The sequence below is a fragment of the Protopterus annectens genome, chromosome 5.part0 (genome assembly GCF_019279795.1).
Source record: "Protopterus annectens isolate FY-2018-M chromosome 5.part0, PAN1.0, whole genome shotgun sequence".
Lineage (NCBI taxonomy): Eukaryota > Metazoa > Chordata > Ceratodontiformes > Protopteridae > Protopterus > Protopterus annectens.
This window is the reverse complement of record NC_056735.1, coordinates 115,954,537-115,968,357: the sequence shown is the minus strand read 5'-3', so window position 1 is coordinate 115,968,357 and position 13,821 is coordinate 115,954,537. Positions and strand designations below refer to the sequence as shown.

Here is a 13,821-nt window from a genome sequence, read left to right as displayed (position 1 = left end):
CAGCCACCATCCCCTTTTATTTCTGACTATATATATTTTTTGGGTTTGTTGGTTCCACCACTTTCTTTTTATTTTATTGCTACTCTCGAGATGTCAGCTCTAGGCAATGTTAAAGCCCTACAACATTTTCTTAGCATGGTTAACTATCTAGACAAGTTCATTCCAGACTTGAGCCAACTTTCAGCACCGCTCAGAGTGCTAACATGCAAAGATATATCTTGGTCATGGTCAGAACAACACCAAAGAGCATTTGATGACCTAAAACAGTGGATTGCCAGTCTACCAACTCTCGGATACTATGATGTTCATAAACCATTTTCTTTTTCTTGTGATGCTTCGAGATTTGGTCTAGGTGCAGTCATTCTTCAAGAGGGTCAGCCTGTTGCCTATGCATCCAGAACTCTCACCCAAACTGAAATGCAGTATGCGCAGATAAAGAGCTTTTGTCAATTGTGTTTGCATGTTCATAGTCCCATGATTATATTTATGGTAGACCTATCCAGGTCGAAACAGATCACCAACCCCTAGTTACTATTTTCAGAAAGCCTATGCATACAGCTCCAGCTACATTGCAACGCGTGATGTTGAAATTGCAAAAGTATAATTTCAATCTTGTCTACACAAAAGGCAAACCTCTTTATCTTAAAACCAAGTAAAACAGCACAGAACAGACCACCAAGCAGCTCCAATTAATCCACTTTATTGTAGGTGAGGAAAAGTACCATAAAACCAGTCAAACACATAAACGCCAACACTGTAATTTGCATTTTCATCCTAGTGACTTCATCAGATGCAGAACAAATCGGTCAAACCCTCAATACATTTATATAACGGTCATTAAGAAAAAATCCAACAAGGGAAGAATATTAATTGAGATTAAATTTAAAAATATAAAAATGTAAAAACACTTTTTCATATTGGAACAGATAATGGATATTAAAACTTTGTAAAGTAAAGCCTAAATCCAACGTGAATTATGGTTAAAATAATAAATATTCAAGTTAAAACTCCATAAAATAAACTTACATCCAAGCTAAAATAAGAACCATACCACCATCTAGTGGTGAAGTGAATGGAAAATAAGTATGCATACAACTAACGTTCCCCAGCTTCTACAGTCTTGCAGCTGTCAATTTCAAAACTGGTGCCAAGGAAATGATATCACTGAGACCAGGGGGCTTATTGGCTTGCAACAGTATTTGCCAATAAACCTCCATATATTCTATTCGAGTCTCCCAAGGTCCACACCTTTAATCCATAGCTACTTCTTCCAGTACAAAAAATTATATTTGGCTTCTGTACAAAAAAGGGTATGTTTGTATAGCACATTTTCCATACCTTTAATACATATATCGTAGCTGTGTTCATAAATTCTCTTCCTCAATTTTCTTTTGGTCTTGCCCACATAAAATGAGGTACACTTATTATATAAGGCAATATATATCAAACCACTGGAGTTACATGTACTACGGACACTGCTTGTTAAATAAATGTCCCTAGCTTCCAGTATTATACTGTCTTTATTGCTAATAAATCTACATTGTGGGCAAGAACCACACTTAAATGTACCTACCTTCCTCAAATTAAATTTGTTCTGTTTAGATATCTCTAAAAGTTCTTTTACATTAGATTCATGACTGTATATAAACTTGATTGGGGTATCAAAAATACACCCCAAGTCAGACAAACTTGCAAACCTCTGCCATTCCTTTTCCAAAATGTTTCTGATGACCCCAGAGTCTTCATTAAATTCAGTTATAAAAGCTCTTTCATAACGTTGGTCTCCATTACTGTCTGGGCCCTGAGCATTTTCTGTAGTCCGCAATTCTAGACCCACCGGTTCTTCACCCAATATTGGTTTAAAGCTATCTGCCCTGCCCATTGACACCTCATTGTAAATCCTATTAATTGCATCATTGAGGTACCCTCTTTCCAAGAACATCCTAGTTAGAATCTCACTCTCCTTCCTAAAATCTTCATCATCAGAACACATCCTACCAATACGTACAAACTGCCCCTTAATTATCCCTATTTTTGGTGGGATGGCTAAGAACTAATATTGTGGAGCAAGGAATTAGAATGTCGGCTTCCTAAATGCATTAGACATAAAGCCACTTTCGTATTTACTTATAGTTATGTCTAAATAGTTTATACTATGATCTTCAATATGGTGAGTAAAAGATAAAAAAGGTTGTGGTACCTGATATGTATTCAAACCACTCCTCTAATTTCTCCTTTGTGGCTACTCAAAAATTAAAAAACTGTTGTATGGGGTCCTAAAATTTTTGTATTTTGAGTTGCCAATATATGTATGTTCCCATACCATCAATCATGTTTGCATATAAGGGGGCACTCCACTTTTTTGCTGGAAATACTCTCCTTCAAAAAAAATTTAATTGTTTTATGAAGCTACCTCTATCAATGTTAGACTAAGGCAAACTTCATCATGAGTTAGATTGCCAAATAACCTAAGTGCATCCTCAAACCAATTCAACCCTTCTTGGTATGGAATACAACTAAAATGATCTACCACATCAATAGTTACAAAATACAGTTGTTCATGATATACATTTGGTTTTACACACCTCAAAAGGTCCCAGTAGTCTTTCAAAACATTTTGAACACCCAAAGGAATCCTTTTCAGTTTCACATCTAAGACTTTTGCTAGAGGATCAGTAACTGAACCCTCAGATGAAACTATTGGTCTCAATGGAGGGCTAAAGGCATCCTTATGCACTTTAGGTATGCCAAATATAGAGAGGACCCTGGGTTTATCATTATGTAAGAACAGAAAAGTATCCTGATCTATAAGACCCTTAAGTAACAAGTCATTTAAAGTAACAAAGATACATTTGTAGGCAATAGTTATTGCATTAATGGAAACCCTAACCTATTTGTTACCATCATCCAGTAATTCCATCATTTTTGATTCATAAGCCACCTTATTCATTAATACTGTTCCACTCCCCCCCCCCAAATCTGGTTTTATTACTCTAACCAGTTTGTTGTTTCTAAATTCTTCCATCACAATCCTCTCACCAGGTGACACATTTGAAAATACTCTATTGCATGAAACCCCCTTCCTTAACTTATTTTCAACTAGTACTTCAACATTTTTAATTGGGGGTGTACTGGTGGATTATATATACTTTTTCTTTTTAACTCACTAGATTTGGGGCCTTCATGGTTGCTACCATAAATCACTTTTAGGTTTTTCTTTCTTACAAATAATTTTAACTCGATAATAAGTTTGCTGATATCACATTTTTTTCAGGAAATACAATTAAATCCTTTAGTAAACAGCCCAAAATGTGCTTCATTCACTTCAATGTCACTATAACCATCCATTAAAATTTGCTTATCATTGTGTTCATTTTCAGGCCCTGTCACCACCAGTTCTTTCCCCTTCTTTTATCGTAACTGTAATCCTGAGGATATTTGTTCCTCAATCTCTCTGACCTGTGATGGGGGGATACTCTAAAGGGTCCTGGTAATTAAACCTAGGGTCAGAGTCATCATAATCATTTGATTCAACATAATTACGTTTAAAAAAAACTACCTTCATTAACATTATTATTAACATTTCTAATAGTACTTTCTTCCCTCAATTGGTGGTTGTTGTAACCCCTTGGATTGGGGTAACTCTGGTGCTCAGAGTATTCTGTTATATCCCTATCCAATTTCCTTTTCTTACGGTTGACCATTACTTGGCATTTTCTATCTCTATAATCTCTAACATCACAATATTTCTTCCTGTAACTTTCCACTGAGAACAATAAATCATTAACAATTGTCTGGTTAACCAGCTCTGTTTCATCAAGCACAGATAGCATTTCTCTTTCATAGTTTTTTTTTTTATCAATGCCCTAACAATTTCCATTCCACTTTTATCAAATATACAAACAAGCTCTTTGTGGAAGTCTGATGCTTCCTTGACATTGTTCAGATATTTCCACATTCTTAAACCTTTTGGCACTTTCCCTTTAAGTACGTATTATGAATGTCCCAAAATCCTATATTTAAGCATATGAACTTCCAACATTTGCACATTGTCCAAATAAGTAGCATTTGTATTTTCATTTCATTTTATAGTGCTATGTTTCTTATTTTAGCTTGGATGTATGTTTATTTTTAGGGGGTTTTAACTTGAATATTTATTGTTTTAACCATAATTCATGTTGGATTTAGCTTTTCCATAAGCGTATTTTTATTAATTTATTTATATAAGAGTTTGTCTTTACAAGGTTTTAATAGCCAATGTCTGTTGCAATACGAAAAAGTGTTTTTACATTTTTATATTTTTAAATTGAAACTTAATTAATATTCTTCCATCACAGGTGTTTTCTCTTAATGACTGATTTGTTTTGCATCCGATGAAGTCACTAGGACAAAAATGCAAATTACAGTGCTGGCGTTTATGTGGAGTCACTAGGATAAAAACGCATATTACAGTGTTAGCGTTTATGTGTTTGACTGGATTTATGGTACTTTTCCTCACCTACTGGGACCTACAATAAAGTGGATTTAATGGAGCTGCTTGGTGATCTATTATGTGCCATTTTACTTGTTTTTTAGTTTGTTTTGACAGCACTTGCTTCAGTTTTTGAGTTTGTTAACCTTCTTTATCTTGTTGATACATTGTTCATATCACCCAGAAATACCCCTGAATAGCATGAAAATGAGAAACTCGATTTTGAAGTCATGGAAGTGAAAAATGTTTCTTCCACATATCTTGAAGAGCTTAGAAGTTATACAGCCAAAGATCCAATACTTGATGAACTTAGAAGTCATACAGATAAAGATTCAGTACTTCAGAAGCGCAACCACTTTATCAGTTAAGGATTGCCATCAAAGCAATCTTTTTTACCAATCGAAGTGCAACCTTATTTTCTTTACAGAGATGAGTTTTTTGTTTGAAAGATACAAAAGTGATTGTTCCAAAATCCTTGCAACAAGAGTATATTATCATCTTGCATCATGGCCACCAAGGAATTGATTCTACCAAAAAAAAGGGTCAGAGAACTAGTATTTTGGCCTTCTATGTCACAGGATATTGAGAAAGTACTTTCATCTTTTTCTGTATATAATAGTACTAAGCCACATAAACAGAAAGAACCACTTCGGCTAAACCACATTTCTGAACTACCTTGGTCTACAGTAGCTACAGACATTTTTGAATGGAATGGTCAACATTACTTGGTGGTAGTAGACTCTAATTCAAATTGTTTCAAGATTGACCTACTTCCTTATCTAGCATCCAGTACTGTCATCAATAAGAAGAAGCGTAATTTTGCAGTCCATAATAGTCCACATAAAACTATTTCTGATAATGATACAAACTTGACAAGACAGCAGTTCAAAAGATTTGCTGAAGAGTTAGACTTTATTCAAGTCACAAATAGCCCTAAGTACCAGCAGTCAAATGGTTTGGCAGAACATGCAGTTCAAAGTGCAAAACAATTACTAGAGAGGTTGAAATGAGAAAATAGTAATGTTTCTCTGAATTTCTTGAATCTCAGAAATGTTCCTCAAGATAAACATCTTGGTTTCCCTGCACAGAGACTTCTGTCGAGACAAACCAGAATCACACTACAAATTAATAGTTCATTATTGGTACCATATGTCAAGAACTACATCAGTAAAAGCCAATCTGTTAAAGAAGCCCCTATCCCAGAAATTTTATTATAACACCAGCAAACCGCGCAATCCATTGTGAGAAGGGGAGATAGTGAGGATGCAAACATCCAAAGGTTTTGAGCAGATTGGTGTCATGAAAATTGTATGATCAGAACAGAGATCATACATTGTGGAATCACAAGGAGCAGAATTTAGGAAGAACTGGAAACATTTGGTCCCAGTGTCTGAGCCTGTATTGCAGTATTATACCTGTGAGAAAGACTATAAATCTCAGAGTGAGTTATCCATTGTTCCATTTCCAGAGGACGTTCCAGTAAATATCCTTGTTCCTGAGAAGAATTACAAAACTCCTGAAGCAAGTTGTTCACCATTGACTATCCCTGTTGCTAAACCCAGTTCTGATTGGTATATCACTAGATCAGGTTACATTTCCAGACCATGTTCCAGATACACAGCTACTTGGAGATGAATGTTGTGTTTATTTCTTATTGTCTGCATAATTGTATGTTTCTTTTCAAATGTCATTATATTGTGGCAATTCATTTAAGAGGGAGAATGTAGATCAACATGTATGTAAACCTTTAAGAAGCTTTCTAGGGGCTTGCACAAGTGAATAAATACTGAGCACGTGTGAGCCTGACTGCCATTTTGTAGTAGTTTGCTGTTGAGATGTAAATAGCATTATTTTATGCACACTATCTTTGTAATTAGTATTCTGTATAAGTTTACAATGACTTGGACTTGGGACTCTATATACTTCTGTAAACTGCTGTTTGTATTCTTACTGACTTGTATCTTTCGGCTTTTCCCGGTTAGGGGTCGCCACAGCGGAACTCCAGTCTGCTAATGATTGGCAGCAGATTTTTACATACCAAGTTACCAGCCCTGACGTACAACCTTCAACAAAGGTATGCCCATTCACGCATGTCTCCACAAAGAAGACGCTTTAGCAGAGAATCGAACAGAACAACGTCTTACTGTGAGGTGACAACGCTACCGCAGTGTAATCTTACTAACTACTGTATAATAATTATTATTATTATTGTAAGCTTTGTTACTACATGTGGAGCTTTTCTCCTTGGACCTCCACTGAAAATGGGCTTCAGACCCAGTAGGACAATACCTGGTTAACAAATGTAATAAATATATAAAATAAATAAATGTATGTCTGTTTACTCTGTCAGTTAATTTGTTCATATATATTTTGTAGTGTTGCTATCCATCCTGATGTGTTTTTGTGTAATAAAGCATATAAATGCACTACCCTGCCTGTTTGCCTTCAATGAGAAACAAGACGAGCGACAATACTTATATATAGGTTCATAGGTTAATTAGACTAATCACCACTAGTAGCCTTAGAATCCTAGTTACACAGTCCAAAACTATTTGAATCCTGAATATCATGGGCATCTGTATGTCGGGTCAGGTGGCATGTTAGTAGGGAGGTAACTAAGGGATTTGTGTGGAGCAGTGTTACTTAGGACAATAACTTTCTTATTGATGGCCTCTGTCCAAAAGGGACACAGGAGCCAGACTGGGGTAACTTTATGATTTTCTCTCCAGTTCTCAAGGTTTTATTTGAATAGGATAAGGGATGAACTCCATTATGCATGGATGTAGAGCCTATTCCATAGCATGGTGGTCCTTTGGGATGCACATCTATCTCTCCAGCATGTTCTGTTTATGTCATAACTGAAGTTCAGATCTTTGGATGAAATGTCTCTGTTGTTGTTTGTTTTGTGCATGTGCAATAGATCGATCGGGCCTGGGTCTGAGAAAGCCCTGTAAATAAACGTGGAAACATTGTAATTGTGCACCCTGTAAATAAAGGTGGAAACATTGTAACTGTACACCCTGTAAATAAAGGTGGAAACATTGTAACTGTGCACCCTGTAAATAAAGGTGGAAACATTGTAACTGTGCACCCTGTAAATAAAGGTGGAAACATTGTAACTGTGCACCCTGTAAATAAAGGTGGAAACATTGTAACTGTGCACCCTATAAATAAAGGTGGAAACATTGTAACTGTGCACCCTGTAAATAAAGGTGGAAACATTGTAACTGTGCACCTTGTAAATAAAGGTGGAAACATTGTAACTGTGCACCCTGTAAATAAAGGTGGAAACATTGTAACTGTGCACCCTGTAAATAAAGGTGGAAACATTGTAACTGTGCACCCTTGCCACAGAAAGCAGCTCCTTAGTAAGTCAGAGCTTTAGTCCTCTGCATAAACTGCCAAAAACTTACAATATTGACCCATCTTGAACTGACTAAGCACAATTTTTGGATTTTACATGATTTCAATTGTTATAGGGCTGAACAGATTTAATTAGAATGTAACCACAATTGCAGTGAGCTTTAAGATTCCCAAAATCCTTTTAAAAATTCATCAGTTAATTTGTATATTTCTCTGCATTTATGCATTTATTTTTCTCAGGAAAAATATGAATAAGAGCTTATTTCAAAACTCAAATCAGGAAAAAAAATTTAAATTCAGAATTAGTTTTAAAGAGACATAAGTAAAAACATACCATTTGAACCATAGATTTTCGTTTTGTCAGAAACAAAATTAATGTATCCAGCCCTTGAAAGCATTTTAATGTAGTTTGGAGCTACTTTGCAAAACAATAATTGTACTACATCTTTTTTCTTTTATTTTCTTAGCTACAGCAGCGAGAAATCTTCATACTCCAGTTATACTTTTTTCTGGTCTAATTTTAATTGCACTGGTTATATATTTCTAATTATCTGCCTGTTGACTTCTGAGCTGTTGCCTCCAAGGTGAATGCTAATATCCTGAGTTGTTTATATCCTGTGTAGCACTCTACCTTCTTATAATCTAGTTATGAAAGAAGCTCAAGTTGGTTGCAATATGAGATGCTTTTATTAAAATCTTACATTTTTCTATATTCTTTTTCAAGCAAGGAAGAAAAAAATATTAAAAGCAGATTTTGTGACCTTTCTGAACAGCATCACCAATTCTCATTATTTTAGTAAAGTGTTACTGTGTGACTGTAAATTCAGTGGACCAAACGACACTGACCCAGTGCCTCTTTGTGCCAGAAAGAGAGATTTGCGATATGCTGACCACTCACGTTTCATGGTCATTGCATATATAGCAGCATTTGTTTATGATAACCCATACAATCAATATATTAAGCATTGAAATTAAAATAATTAATCCATAAGGAGCATAATTAGAAGACGATGACTAGTATTTTACCTTCATGAAGTACAACATAATCAGAGGAAAAACAAAGAAGGAAAAAATAATAAAAATAAATAGTTAATAAATTTAATCCATCTGGATATAAATGTAAGAATGATATCTGAAAAATGTATTTAATGATATCAGGACTTAATCAGTGGCTTAATAGTTTCATAGTGCCAGCATTCACTGAGGGAGGCATTTCAAATACTCTGTAAAATGCAAATTGCATTTAATCATGATTTTATTTTTTTTATTTAGTTAGTGATTTATTGAGTAATTGCTTGATTAGTAGCATGTTTTTATTTCATTCCTTCATTCATTCACCACCTTATTCATTCCTGTTCACGTCCCTTTAGCTGCTCCATGTATAGCAGCTCAAACATCAGTATCATGAAGAAAAAAACATGAAGGGCATAACACTGATTGCTGTTTTCCACAGAAAATCATTACCTGTGTGGTTGCTACGTGTGCACTCATAGTGATTAACTTAGTCTAAGAGATCTCTCCCTTCTTCAAATAAGCACATCAGTGGAGCTGGTATATGCAAGTTCAGGGAGATGGGGGCTTGTCTGTCATATCAGGGCATTTAGGGGCTTGCCTCCTGCAAAAACAATTGAAATTCATATCTTTTGCTCTTTGCTGTTTAAAGGCATTTTTTTAACTTGCAGGTTGTTGGTTTTAAGGACGTCAGGATTTCATATTAGAAACATTCCCTTATTGTGTTAACTGGGATGTTTTAACGGAGCATGCCCACTTTCAATGGACAAAAGAAACTATCCAGATAAGCAAAAGAAAGATAAATAAAATATATATAGCTAAAGAGCATGGTGTTGTCTGTAAGATAAACTGGGACTAAATATTTAGTGCATATTTGGAAAGGCACATGCATTTTTGTGAGTTTATGTAGGAGTGTGTGTGTGGTTTGGAACAGTGCATCAGAAACAAGGAGTACATAGTATGTTTTCAAAGAAATCTCTGTTTCTGTGCTAAGACCAAAGCACTGAAGCCTCTACTGCCTCTGTTTCTGAAGTGAGTTCCTTGTCACTGTAAGCTCTGTCAGTTTTGTCATTTTTACCTGCTGACTTTACCACAAGAACAATGCTGTCCATCTAAATTTCTACCCTAAAAATATATTTTATTTTTAAAATTAAAAACAAATGAAGGAATGAAATAAAAAATAATACACTGATAGCAACAAGGCGAATGCAAAATTACAAGAGAAACAAACAGGTTCTGATGCTGTCAGACTTAAGACTTAACTAATTAAAAACACGCCTGAAGTAAAAACAAATGCACACTCATATAACCCTAGCATCCCCTTCTCAATTTATTGTTTCCTAGTCTGCTAACCCTGAGGCAAGAACTCTTTAAACAACACCATTCTTAGGTGTGACTTAGGTTTGTGATGAAAAAAAAATCTAAATGTTTGAAGAACCAGTGTGGGCTGATTACGTGGAAGGAATCTGCACACCACAGGAGGAGTTGCTTTTCGTGAATCAGGAAACTGACAAAGATAGTGAAGTAGCAAATAAGTCCTTAGCCTGGGTGAAGGGTTTGCATGGATTTGTCTTACATGAAGACCCACTTCACATCAGCAGAACTCAAACCTCCTCACTTCAAATATGAGGTGGTCTCACTGCTGAGTAAGGAAATTCTGCTGTGACTGTTCAGGTAATGAAATGTCACCATCATCTTAGTTACATGAAAGGTGACCATCTGTGTGGTCGTCTGCACAGCAGCAATGGTGGGGTATGAAACACATAGTTACTGGAGGGGCAGACGAGAAGAGAGGAGAAGACAAGAGACGGGTGGAGTTGAGAAACAGGAGACAATCAACAAGCTATATAACACAAAGCAGCAAAATAAATAAAAATATGAACAAGTACCTTTTCATTCCTTAGACCTCCGTACTCTCCCTTCTTCACTTACCTCCTTACTGCTATCTAATTCTCTTCCCTAACTTTCTCTCGAAATGTACCATAAGTATACCATAAGCCTGGTTTCGCTAACTTCATATTGAAATTCCTATTTGTATTACACTAACTTACCTTTAATGTCTCTACAAACCATATAAAATCTCTCTAAATAGTAAATAATTGTCTTAAGCCTTGTATCGATCCTTAACCAATGGTTTAATATTATGTCTTATTTGTTAGAATTATTTAAACTGCGGATGTTTCTGTTTTATTTTTGAAGATTGCAAAATTATTGTTCTTAAAATGTTTTGTAAGAATTTGTAGCTTTTCTACCTGAGCCTTCGCCGAAAATGGGCTTCTACCCAGTCAGACTTTCCCGGTAATGACATTTCAATAAATAAATAAATAAAAGTCTGCATGAAGATGTGTTTATTGTATCTGTAGGAACAGCTGTTGTTTAATCAACAACAGTGCCTCTCCCATTTCACTTAAAGTCCAGTGTCCTGCTTTTTGCTATGCTGTGTTTGACATTGATGTTTTAACTTTGCTAAAAATGTTCTTATTCTGAATTACTGCCAAGCATAAGTGAAGCAGAAGTTACATTTTCATATATGCAGTTCTAATCAATGTGATTCCCTCATGCCATGTGAACAAACACATGTATCAAATACGCTGTTATTAGCTTAAAATGTCTCCACAAATTTGCAAAGCATTTCTTTCTACTGTGTCCCTACAGGATAATCTCTTTATGTCTGTCATAACAGTGTGTTGGCAAAAATGGTTTCTAGAGGCCAGAATAAATAATATGTGTAGAGGTTAACAGAGGGACCAGAAAAAGACATATAATACCTAAACACTACTCATAAAGCCATAAAGGTGAAGGGGTGAATTTGAAGAGGAAGAACACAGACAGATAATGCATAAGGACCAACTTGTGTAAGTTCAGAGTTACAGAACAACTATTCTGTACATTTGGAAAGCCAACATGTTTATTTTTTTCTGCCAGTAATAATTTTGGATTTCAAATACATGTAACTGGCATGTTAATTTAGCCCATACCTGGCCCCCAAACTCTCCTTCCTTGTTACTTATATTTATGTATATGGTTTGCACCTCTTATTTCTGGGAGTTGGTATTGTGTACTATTCCGAACTGACTTATACACTTGCGGCAGCATTAGTTGCTTTTTTTTCAGTAAGCGGTTCTACCCGTTCCTGTACCAATATTTCACAGCTTCTTATTACTTGCCTGTTACTTATTTCAGTCGCTGAGCAAGACACTGCTTTTCTTTCTTATGTTTTTTGCCCCTCTGGAGTGCACAGTACCACTGCGTGTGCATTCTGTGGAACACAGGAGTATATGGTATGCATTAGTATCTCAAGTATCCGTTTACTTGAGAAAGGCAGGTCGCACTACCTAGCCTGACAGCTTAACACGAGACTAGTGAGTAAGGCTGCTAATACCTTCAGCCTCCCTAAAGAAGTAACTCCAACAGTTACTCTGAACAGCATGAGTATGTCACACATATTAGTTCTGTATACTGCCCACATGGATTACTGTGACCCCTGAACTGGCCACAGATTTTAGGCAAGCCGAGAGTACTAGGATAATTACCATATTATCCATGAATCAGAAATAGCTTAGAATGCAATTCTATATTGCACAAAGCACTACGCTTTTATGTATTGGGTTGCTGAATGTGGCATAAGAAGAAAAGCTCTACCGTTATAAAGATGGAAATCATTACTTTTTAGGAAGTTGTGTTAACAGAGTTCAGGTTAGTCCAAACTTAAGGGCAGCACAGTCAGGGTGCACCTACTCAAACAAGCTTCATCTCCCAAGGTATTACATGATGATGACAGCTATTCATTCACCTCCACACCAGCTCGTAACATCACACAGTATAATATCAGCTAGGAAATAGGATAAACCCCCTCCCACTCTTTCAGTCTTAATACATTGCCTCCCTACCACCCCCCATTTCACCCCACCCTCCAACCTCAGTCTGTTTCCCTTTTTTCCCCACACAGTGATGTGATACTGTATGTTACCGTTGTTCTTAACTGCTCTTGAGTGTATTTGTGGATTCTAATCACCAAGGCTTAGCCTAAACGTGGTCCTGATGGATCAGAGCTATACCTCAGTTAACAAAGAATAAACACATAAATAGAGAAAAAAAAAAAACAAACATACAAAAAAATAAGCAAACTGACAATCAAACAAATAAACTCAGTCTAGCATTAAATAACTGCTGCAGAAACATACCCCCAGTAAAGACAAAATCTAGATATAGATGTGTTTCTACTTTAGTTTTCTTAATTTATGGCCCTATAATGTTGATGGTCATGAGTTCAGATCCTGATAGAAAGCTAAAGACTTCCTCTTTTTCTGTGGCTTTTTATCAATAACAATGACATATCCTGTTATACCTCGCTACAGACTCTATGTAGTCCAACCTTAATGATCCAGATTATCAAAGTGGGCAGAGAATTTGACAAAAGAACATGTCACTGTACTAATGTCAGTTATAAAAACAGACAAAGAAGAGGGAAAAAGAGTACTGGACAGGGATGATAAGTAAACAAGGAAATAGATGTTTGCTTGTTTGGTTCTGCAAAATGCAAGTATGTCAAAGCATAGTAGGCATCATAAGAATGTACTATAAACACACATTATAAATTAGCTGGGATATCTTGTTTGTGTATATATATATATATATATATATATATATATATATATATATATATATATATATAAATGTATAGATAGAGAGAGAGAGAGATAGAAATAGCAGTAGCTGAAGACAGTCTTTCTGTGGTTTACTCTGAGATATGAGAAATACTATGGAACAACAGTCATTTGCACAACACAAGTCATTAGACATACACATAATTGCATTTTAATAGTATTTATTACATGCAGTTACTTGGTTGCAGCAAAGCTGTTACATTGTTATTACACTACAGCAACAATGTAATTAAATGGTTGCTAATGTGTGAGTGCAATGCCAGAACACATCACACTTTGGAATGTCACACAGCCTTCCATTAATGGTTG

General features: G+C 35.7%; 1 protein-coding gene across 1 annotated transcript in view; it reads left to right on the top strand.

Annotated features, from left to right (window-relative positions):
* The window catches only part of EPHA6 (EPH receptor A6), a 4,848,151-nt gene that overhangs the window by 954,447 nt on the left and 3,879,883 nt on the right, over positions 1-13,821 (top strand). The window lies entirely within an intron of this gene.